Below are 10,058 nucleotides of genomic sequence, written 5' to 3' on the forward strand. Positions count from 1 at the left end.
GCGTCTCTGTGTGGGAATATGTAGTTGTAAGGGCAGAGCTCACGGAGTGCAAAAGAAGGAATCGAGTGCTCGGGAGCTGGAGCTGCAGAGGGCTGGGCCATCTGATGTGTGTGCACTCGGAACCAAACTCAGTTCTTCGCGTGTGCCCGCTCAAGTGCTGAGCAGTTCTTCATCCCAGAAATGCTTAGTTTTTCAAACATATTTCTAGAGAATGGAAATATTTTCATAATAGAATGAGAAAAGTCATAATTATTTATTCCAAATGCAGGATTTACTGTTTAATCTCTATTTAGTTTCCCATACCCAGTCCATCGTTACGCTCTGCACATTTTAGAGTGTGGGTTAGAAGCATGTGTATCATGACTTCATGCTGTATGCTTTTTACCCAAGTCCTTGACAGTGGCATTGAAGAGACTCAAGAACACTGGCCTTGTTTTGTTTTGACTTTCAATAGGTGAAGTTCGTCAAAGCTCTTTCAGTATAGTTATTTACTTAGAAATCCTCTTGGTCTACGTTCTGCTTATCTGAACAGACAGGCTACTTTATAAAGAAAAGATTCTTTCTTTTAGTTTTGGAGGCTAGGAAGTTCACTATCTGGCGCTGGTTAGCTGGGAACCCTAAGCTGTGCTCTCTGCCGGCTGAAGGCAGGACAGTCAAGCAACGGGCATGCGCAGAACTCAGCTCCCAGGCATGTCTAACCCACACTTACCCACACCTCACGGGGCACGGCCCTCTCCTGTGAGAGGCTTCACCTCTTGTTGACCTTTGCTTTTCTGCAGAAAGTATTGAAACTGTAGCAACCCCCTAATCTAAAGGCACAGATGAGGCTCACGGAAGAGCACTGCAGGCCCGTGGTTCTAGCAAGGGCTGATCTGATTAAAACCCCCTCTCCATCGCTTACAGAGGCCAAGTGCAGCAAATGCAGTAGCTCCGCGGAGGCTGGTCTGCACTAGGGGACACCATATCGCCAGAAGGCTCCACAGGAATGAGAGTCCCAACACCAAGGGCCCGCCAAAGTTCACGACGCACCGAAGACCCAGGAAAGTGATGCTTTATAAACGGTCAGCATGAGAAATTTGTCACCTGGCCTCTGGAAACACAGTTACAGCAGCAGCTGCGCTTCACCTGCAAGAACATCAACAACAGACCGAGCGTAGAGCACAGCCCTGGGAGGCTTCCTGGGGACCGGCTCCCGCTGCCCTGTGGGGCGCAAAGATCTCTTTTAGCACAAAATTGTGGGATAAGATAATTTTCTGCCCTGGTTTCCTTAATCAGTGCCTCTTCCCAGTAAAGAGTCTAGAAAATAACGTGCGCCCTTCCCGTTACTAAGGTGAGATAACGGCCTTGAACGGCGCGCGCATCTTGACCCTTCCGTGGTAAGCAGGCAGGCCCATCGCCTCCAGCGGTGTGAGGGTTCCCTGTGCCGAGTCAGCATTTGCTGCTAACGCGCTTCTCTTCCATCCTCCAACTTGGCTGCTCCTTTCAGAATTCGTTTTTATGATTACGTTTTATTATTTTTTTCCGGCCTCTTATTCCAGCTCTGCCTTTAGCAAGCAGATTTATAAAACTTTCAGGCACGTACCAATCTGTCCTTCCCACATCTAGTCCATCTTTTAAAATGTTTTGCTTTTTTTTTTTTTTTTCAAGTCAGTCGGCCCGTCCCTCCTGCTGTCCCCACTTTGCTCTTTAAGATGTCCACATGTTCACTCTTGGTTCACTCTGGCCTCAGGAGATCCAGGCTGAGTCTCAGGGACTGATTCTTTTCCCTGTGCAACTTTCAAAACAGCGATTTAGCATAACTCTCCGATGTTTTATTTTCCGCGGGGGTATGCTGGACGCAGCGCTTGGCTGTTTTCCCGGCATGCCCCACCATGGTGCCCCTGCCACCGAGGCCACCCTTCCCTCAGTGGCTGCGCCCACAGCGTTTGGAGGACAGCACCTGCGCTTCCTCCCCGTCTCCCTGGGAGTAATTTCCCTTCATCTGGGGACTTGAGCTCCCTCCAGGCAGCTAGGAGCTCTTGTCTCCTCTTCACCTAACTGGAGTTTATTTCCCTCTCAGCCCTGTTTGCTCCACTTCTCCAGCCTGAAGATCATTTTCACAGATCAAGAAAATAGAAGCAAATTAGGAGCTGCGTGGTTCCTTTTTTTCCCCCTGTAATCTTATTTAGCATAATAAGAGGAAAATCAAACACTTCACTTATTTTTTCTTTTTTTTTTTTTCTTTCACTCCCAGGTAGTTTGAAAAGTTTTTCTATCCAATTTTTTTTTTCAAAACTAAACTTATGTAGTGTTCTTGATAAAGCACTGTAGCTTTGTTTTTCTTGTCGTTTCATTTTTTTAATTCTGTGTCTCTTTTTTTTGCACACATTCTTCTTAAATGTGAGCTCTAAATATCCCAAGCGCTCTGCTTCCTTCAGCTTCTTCCTCCTTTTTTTTTTTAATGCCTGAGTTTAGATAATTTAAAATTAAATCCAAGATTTTCATACTTGAGCATGCTCCCACTCTTGCCAATCAGAGCCCTAGAAATCAGTTTCTCTGTGGTAGAGTCCCTGTCCTGAGCTTAAAGCTGTCACTAGAACAAGTCTCATGAACTGTGATGGCTGCCCTGCTGTTCATTTACTTAGCGAGGGGCAGAGCAGGGTTTAGCAGGGGGTATGACCCGAGAGGAACGAGTCATGGCAGCATAGCCTGTACAGGCCTGACCCAGCACCGTGGTCATCGTCATCGACATGATGCTTCAGTGCCCCACGTGGTGGATCTCGGGTGTGTGTCGTGTGTGGGATCATGGTTTTGTTTTTTCTTTGGCTTCACTGAAAGCCTTCAGAAATAAAGACTTACTAAGGACTGAGGATCTGGCTCAGTGATAGAGCATTCGCTTGACATGTAAAAGCTCTGGAATTTGATCCCCGGAAATATTTCATATGTAGGCATGCATATGTGTATACAGTGATATGTAGACACAGTCTCTCTCTCCTGGTGGATAAGTAGAATACTCAACAGCTACTTGTGGAATATTCTTAAATCAGCACACAGTCGTTTCACTGACGGTATAGATATGGTCTATAATACTTTCCTTCGGTTGCTTGGAGTCCGACCATGGCATAGTTAGCTTGTCCCAATTTCCTGTTGCTCAACTCACCAGGACAGTTTTACTTGCTATTCAGAATTAGTTTTGGAGACGTATCTCCCTCTGTCACCACCCCCTGTTTCTGCACAATGACACTGTTAGCATGCCGGCCAGAAATTTATCCCGCATCCCGATTTTAACAGGGTGATTTCCCCGGGAGCTCCCGAGATAATTGAAGCGTCTCAGCACAACAGCATTTGATCATCTCAACAGCGCTGTGCATGAAAATGACATTTGGAAACACAGAAATGAAAATAACACGGAAATTAGAGAGAGTCTTAGTGTTTCATGTTTTCCATTTTCATCCAGTTCTGTTCAGAACCCCTTCGCATCACCATGCCTTGTGTGGAAGGAGGTGCCTGCTTTCTCTCCCCACCCTTTTTGGGAAGGAAACTTCCCCTTGGAAGAAATGTATTGCTGTCGAGGTCTTTTATTTAGTTTTCCTACCTCCAAAGGTTCATGCACATGAAACTAGGTCCTTCCAGAGAGTGTTAGCCTTCCTCATCTGCCCGACAAACTGAGGCCCCACCAGTACCCGAGGGGCAGGGTCCATGGTACCCTGTTCTCTGTGTATGCACTGGTGTCCGGTGTCCGTCTCCACAGAGCGTGTGTAAGGCCACACGCTGGGGCTCTACTTCACCCGAGACCGCTGTGTCTGGGAGAGTCTGCCCAGATCTGGAGCTCAGTGGTAGCTGCTTGTCTCAGATGGGCAACATATGAGGTTCAGTCCCCAGCACCCCAAAGAAGACAGAACTCAGGACATTAACTCCAGCCTTTTCCCCATTCTAGCTGCTGAAGAGAAGGCCATCTGGGCTACATCTGTTGTCATCTTGAGTGCAGACATTTTCTTAGATGGGCTTTGTCACAAAATCATGTGATAAGAGGGTTTCCAAGTGGTTAGGTAGAGCTGGGTCCCAGTGCAGAGACCCAGAAGCGGGGAAAATGTTCCTGGAGTTTGGACAAAGGGTACAAGAGCTACAGCCTGAAGGAAGTGGGTTAGTGAGCAAGGGCATTTGAAGGGGTTTTCTTTACTCTTAGACCTTGAGGCATATACATTAATTTAACTCAGAAGGATGGCTTGTGGGCTGAGAGGATGGTTCAGCCAGTAAAGCACTTGCCATGCAAGCGTGCGCCCGCACTCTATCCTCTGCTGCCCGAGTGAAAGCCCTGGTGTTGTGGTTTATGCCCGTAATCCCAGCGCTTGGAGGGAGGAGAGCCAGGAGGGTGCTAGGGGCTTGGTAGTCAGCGAGGCTGGCCATGGTGAGCTCCGATTTCATGAGAAACCCTGTCTGAAAAACTAAGCTAGAGAGTGACTGAGGAGGACACTGACGCTGACCTCTGCCCTCCGCCCCACTCACATGCACCCACCAGGCCTTGTGAAATCACGGATCCCATTGGATTCTATTCCTTTCATTCAGCTTCCTTTCCTCTTCTCTATATTCTTCAGTGTTCACTTCTGTACCCGTAATTCTCAGCTCATGGTAAGTGTTTTGTGACAATTGCCAAGCTGCAGTCTAGAAGTGTTTTAAGTAGAAAATGAAGGCATAAGGCTTTTCAGCTCTGCATGGCCGGGTCTTTCACGAAGACTGAAGCTGGGACGTTTGCATGTGTGTGGTTCCAAGACTTGAATGTGGAACATTCCAGGCACATTCAGACGGCATGGCTGGACTGTCCTTGTTAAGCTGCCTCACTTAACATTTTCTCTGTTACACTGGAACTTCTGCATAAGGCTGTTCCTTCGCTGCCAGTCTTAGTAGAAAGCAGCCCAGGGGCGCCAAACCCCGCAAACAGCTCCGATAGGAGCCTGGGGGCCATCTGAGAGAGGTCTGCTCTTGGAGCCAGCAGTAACTGTTCCTCACACCCACACAGGCGGCCTGTTTGCTGCCTTGCTGGAATGGTGTGCCCTGAGAAACGGCTCTCAGTCAGGTCTACAGAGGCCTCAGGCTCTTTTCTCAGATCCGCAGTCTATACGTTTTAAAGGTCCGAGGTTAAAATAAACGAGTCAAGACAAAGGAAGGGAAACACATTCTTTTCCATGTGATACGTGTCTGAATCTTTAAAATATATGCTATAAAAATCTTTCCAAAATGTATTTGCTTTTTTTCCTCTTAACTTTAAAAATTCCACTGCTGCTAGCACCACATGAATATGGAATTTTGTAAAACTAAGGGAGGGAAACGGTCATCATAAAACTAGCACCTCGCCTGTCCCTTCACTAGCGGTGTTGATGTCAAACAGGGCACTGAAAACTTTCAGGTCAAGGATTTGAGACTCAAACAGGACACAGAGGGGTTCCGTGAAATGCCACCAAGTTCAGTGTCAGAGGAACAATCCAGGGAGGATTTCCATCCTACTACATTTTTGTTGTTGTTGTTTTTTTGTTTTTTGTTTTTGCCAAGCTGTGGCTATTTATTAACTGACCAGATTACAAAGCACCATGGGCAGCCCTAGTCCATTCGTCTAATAAGCCTGTTCATCTGCTCTTCCCTGCTGCCAGCACCTCCACTGTCCAGGAAGTGAGCTGTCTTTCTTCATTCCACCTCGTAGAGAAGGCAGGGCCGCAGGATTTTATTTGCTTCCTGGACGCATTTTCTAACTGTATAGATCTCCTGAATTAGATGGTCCGTGCAGATATGCCGAATTTACCAAGAGTTCAAGCAATCAATTGACCTGTCCAGGCAATTTGCTTCTTACTGATTTGGCCACACCTGTCCTGCAGACAAACTCCTTCCTGCACCTCAGGTTGGGACACCCCATGTAATACAGGGCTCCGAAGTCCTCAGCAATCCTCACAACCCTCAGTTGATCGAAGCCTCATTGAGCTTAGCAAAGGTGCCACTGAGGCTCTGTGGGCCTTGAGGACCCATGGTCTTACAGCACTGACAGCCGGATTCTGATGGCAAACGCCAGGTTTGGTTCTGCAGGCACCTGGAAGCCTCCTGCTCTCCTTGCCATCCTGGTCCTCTGATCCTCGGTCGGGTACGTCTGCCTGTACTGTGTGACAGCACTTGGCCTGCTCACAGATGAGCACCTCCCCCCCCCCCCCCCCCCCTTGCAGCATCTTCCAAAGCCGCTTCACCTTCAACTCCGCAACGTTCCTTCACCGTTTCTTGAGGGGTTCTGGCACAGCAGGGACCTTCTTTTTTCTTCTCTGGCATAGCCTCCATGGTTCCAGCCAGAAACAAAGAGCCATCCTAGTTCCTTAAGCCTTATGTAGTATTTTAGTAGATTTTTTCCCAGGGTAAAAAAAAAAAAAAAAAATTAATAATGACATCTTCTCTCGTCTCCTGAAGTATTTTTACTTCCGTGTAGTAAGAAGAGAAAACAGGACTCAGGTATCCGTGGAATCTTCATTGTATATTGAGAATTATCAGAGAGACCAATGAAAAGTATAATTTTCATAGGCAGATTTATGTATTAGTGTGTGTGTGTGTGTGTGTGTGTGTGTGTGTGTGTGTGTGTGTGTGTACCAGAGAATAACTTTGCAGGACTCAGTTTTCTCCTTCCATCATGTGAATTCTGGAATCAAGCTCAAGTGCTCTGGCTTGGCAGCAAGGCCCTTACCCAGCTGAGCCGTCCTGCCTGCCCAGTCCTGCAGGCTGTGTTGTGTTGTTCGTTAGACTGTACAGAGCTCATGGGCCTCAGAAGCTTGACAGGATAACAGGCACACTCCTGACCATTAGCTGCAGTCATGATAATGGAATTACTCGTCTGAATAATACATTAGCATTTTAAAAACCTCATTTAATCCTCAGGGCCCTGTGCAAAATGTGGTTTCTTTCAATTCATTGGAAAGCAACAGACTCAGATTGTCTTAAAGCAGTGGTTCTCAATCTGTGGGTCACGACCCCTCTGGAGAGCCGAGTATCCTTTTCATAGGGTTCACCTAAGACCATCTGAAAACACAGATATTTATGTTATGATTGAGAACAGTAGCAAAATTACAGTTATGAAGTAGCAATAAAAATAATTTCATGGTTAGGAGTCACCACAACATGAGAAACTGTATTTTTTTATTTTATTGTTTATTACAACTTAATCATTTTGTTTCCCAGCTGTAGCCTTCTCCCTCACCCCTCCCAATCCTGTCCTCCCTCCTTCTTCTCCCATGTTCCTCCCCCAGTCCACTGATAGGGGAGGTCCTCCTCCCCTTTCCTCTGACGCTAGCCTATCAGGTATGAGGAACTGCATTAAAGGGTCACAGCTTGGGGAAGGTTGAGAACCACTGACTTCAGGTGATAGATTATTTGAGTGGTCATGGGAAGAGGATGAAATAATTGTTATTTGGATAATAGAGCAAGTACAAGAGACACTGTATAAAAATTTGAATTCTTGGGGCTGGAGAGATGGCTCAGTGGTAAGGGCTGTTCTTGCAGAGGACCCAGGTTCTGTTCCCAGCACCAACTGGAGGCTCACAGCCATCTGTAACTCCAGTTCTGGGTGTCCTGACAGCACCTGAGCTCTGTAGGCACCAGGCATGCATCTGATGCAAAACACCCGTACCCATAAAAATAACATACATCTAAAAATTTAAATACCTGAGATTTTAAGAGACAAGTTAACTTTGAAAAATCTCACAATAATTTTAAATGGCAGAAACCAGAGTGTTGAGAATTTAATATCGAAAACCCGTGCAAGAATGAGTATCAACAAATACTGAAAAAAAACAACAAACAAACAAACAAACAAACAAAAAACACTGGTAGAGTGCTCAGTCAAGAAGAAAAATGCTTGTGTCTCTTCAATGGCTGTCACAGTGACAACACATACCAAGTCTTGATTGTGTGCCTTGACATGTTTGCTCCAGGCAGCATCCTTGTACTTTTGTGAATACACCATCATCCCTGGGAAAGTAATGTAGTTGCCATCACCAGCTTTCTCCTAGGATCTTCACGGTCGCTGGCGTCTGCTCCTTCCATCCCACTGCCGTCTAGGCAACCACTGACTTGCTTTCTGTCACTACAAAACTAGCTTTTATTTTCCAGAACTCCTGTTCATCCTTTTTCCTCCAGAATCTACTCAGTGTAATTGATCGACAGTTTGCACACATGACAGCCAGTTTCTGAAGTTCATTTTTATTGCAGAGTAATATGGTATGTGATGGCTGTTTATCAGCTTGTTTTGAACATTGATGTGAACACTTTTATTTGCACGTGTGTCTGTATTTCTCTAGGAGCGCAGAGTCTGGGTCAGTGTGTCAACTGTGCATAGGCTGGAGAGGTGGCTTAGTGGCTAAGAGTGCATACTGCTCTTCCGAGCACCCACATTGCCTAGCTCACAACAGCCTGTAACTCCTGCTCCAGAAGATCCAAGGCCCTCTTCTGGTCTCTGGGAGCACCTGCACTCATGTGCACGCACCCACACACAGATACACATGCATATACAATAAGAAAAACCCAGCTTTGTAGTTGTTTTCCAAAGGGATCATGGAGCGTACATTTCCACAGCCTCTGAGAAGGGATTCCCCTGCGTCTTCAGCACTTGGTGTGGCCAGTCGTTCCGACTCACCCGTTGGAATGATCGTGTAATGGTGTTCTGTTGTCCCTTGCAGGCTCCTCTCAGAACTAACGATTGAAGCATCTTTCTCCTGCTCCTTTGCCATCTGTATATTATGTTTTTGTGACATGAGCAACTGACTTTTTGAGCCTTTATTTCTGTTGCTATTAATTTCTTACTTTTGACATATCAGTTCTTGATGCTTTCTATATGTAAAGATTTTTTATGTGTATTTAAAAATCATTTTAAATTTATTTTAAATTACATGTGTATGTATGTGTCTCTGTGAATGGGTATGTGCCTGTCAGTTCAGGAACCCAGTGGAGGCCAGAAGAGGGTGTCAGGTCCCCTGGAGCTGCAGGTGGGTGTGGGGGCTCTGAAACGGTGCTGGGAAATGCGCTCCTACCTTGTGAGAGAGCTCTCAGCCACCACACACTCTCCTCAGCCCCTGATGTGTCCTGAAAGTACCCCCTGGTCCCCGCCTTTCCCTTTCACCTGGTTAGCAAACCTTTCAATTAGCAGAAGATGTAAACGCTGGTGTAATTGGAATTATTGATTTGTTCCTTTATGGACTGTGATTTTAATGTCTCAGCCAAGAACTATCTGCCTAACCTGGCAGCACAAAAGCTTTTCCTCCACTCTCTTCTACAGTTGCACAGACCAGGCTTGCACATCTATGCTCACTTTACCTCCAGACAAGTCTCCAGATTCAACTCTGGCCTGGCGTCTGAGAAGAGTGGTGGAACTCCTTTGCTAGAGTCAGTTGTTTGTTTTGTGTGTGTAGTGTATGTGTGCAAATGTGTTTACAGGTGTGTGTGTGTGTGTGTGTGTGTGTGTGTGCGCACAAGTATGCAGATTTGGATGCCTATGAGTGTGGAGGCCAATGACACAGACACGTCTTTCTCTATTGCTTCTCACTTTACTGAGGCAGGGTTGCTCAGTCGAATGCAGAGCTACCTGAAGAGGCTCCTCTGGTCAGCTTGCTGGGAGGACTCTGTCCCTGCCTCCTCGGTATTGCAGGGTCTGCCATGTCCATCTGGCCTTTGCTGCTTCCTAAACCAAACTTCGGTTTCCACGATTGTGTGGGAAGCACTTTACTCAGAATCACCCTTCCCAGCCCTGGGATAAAAAAAATAGTGTGTGTGTGTGTGTGTGTGTGTGTGTGTGTGTCTGTGTGTGTGTGTGTCTGTGTGGAGGCGGAAAGAAGGCATTGGATTCCCTGGAGCTGGAGTCACAGGTGGCTCTGAGCCCCTTACGTGGGTACTGGAAATGCTGGTGCTCTGCAAGAGCAACGGGCAGCATCTTAACCACTGAGCCATCTCTCCAGCTCCACCTGCCTGGAGTTGCCATAAATAACATAAATAACGGTGGAAGTGCACTTCAGCAATGCCAGAGTGACCTCCCCGAGTGGACAGATGTCCTGACCACGGTGCCT

At 46.7% G+C, this 10,058-nt stretch overlaps 1 pseudogene; it reads right to left on the reverse strand.

The window, feature by feature from the left end:
* Window positions 1-5,658: 5,658 nt before the first annotated feature.
* Window positions 5,659-6,320, reverse strand: LOC129675642 (60S ribosomal protein L7-like; annotated as a pseudogene).
* Window positions 6,321-10,058: the final 3,738 nt, after the last annotated feature.

The sequence above is a fragment of the Psammomys obesus genome, unplaced genomic scaffold (genome assembly GCF_907164565.1).
Source record: "Psammomys obesus unplaced genomic scaffold, mPsaObe1.curated_primary_1811, whole genome shotgun sequence".
NCBI lineage: Eukaryota > Metazoa > Chordata > Mammalia > Rodentia > Muridae > Psammomys > Psammomys obesus.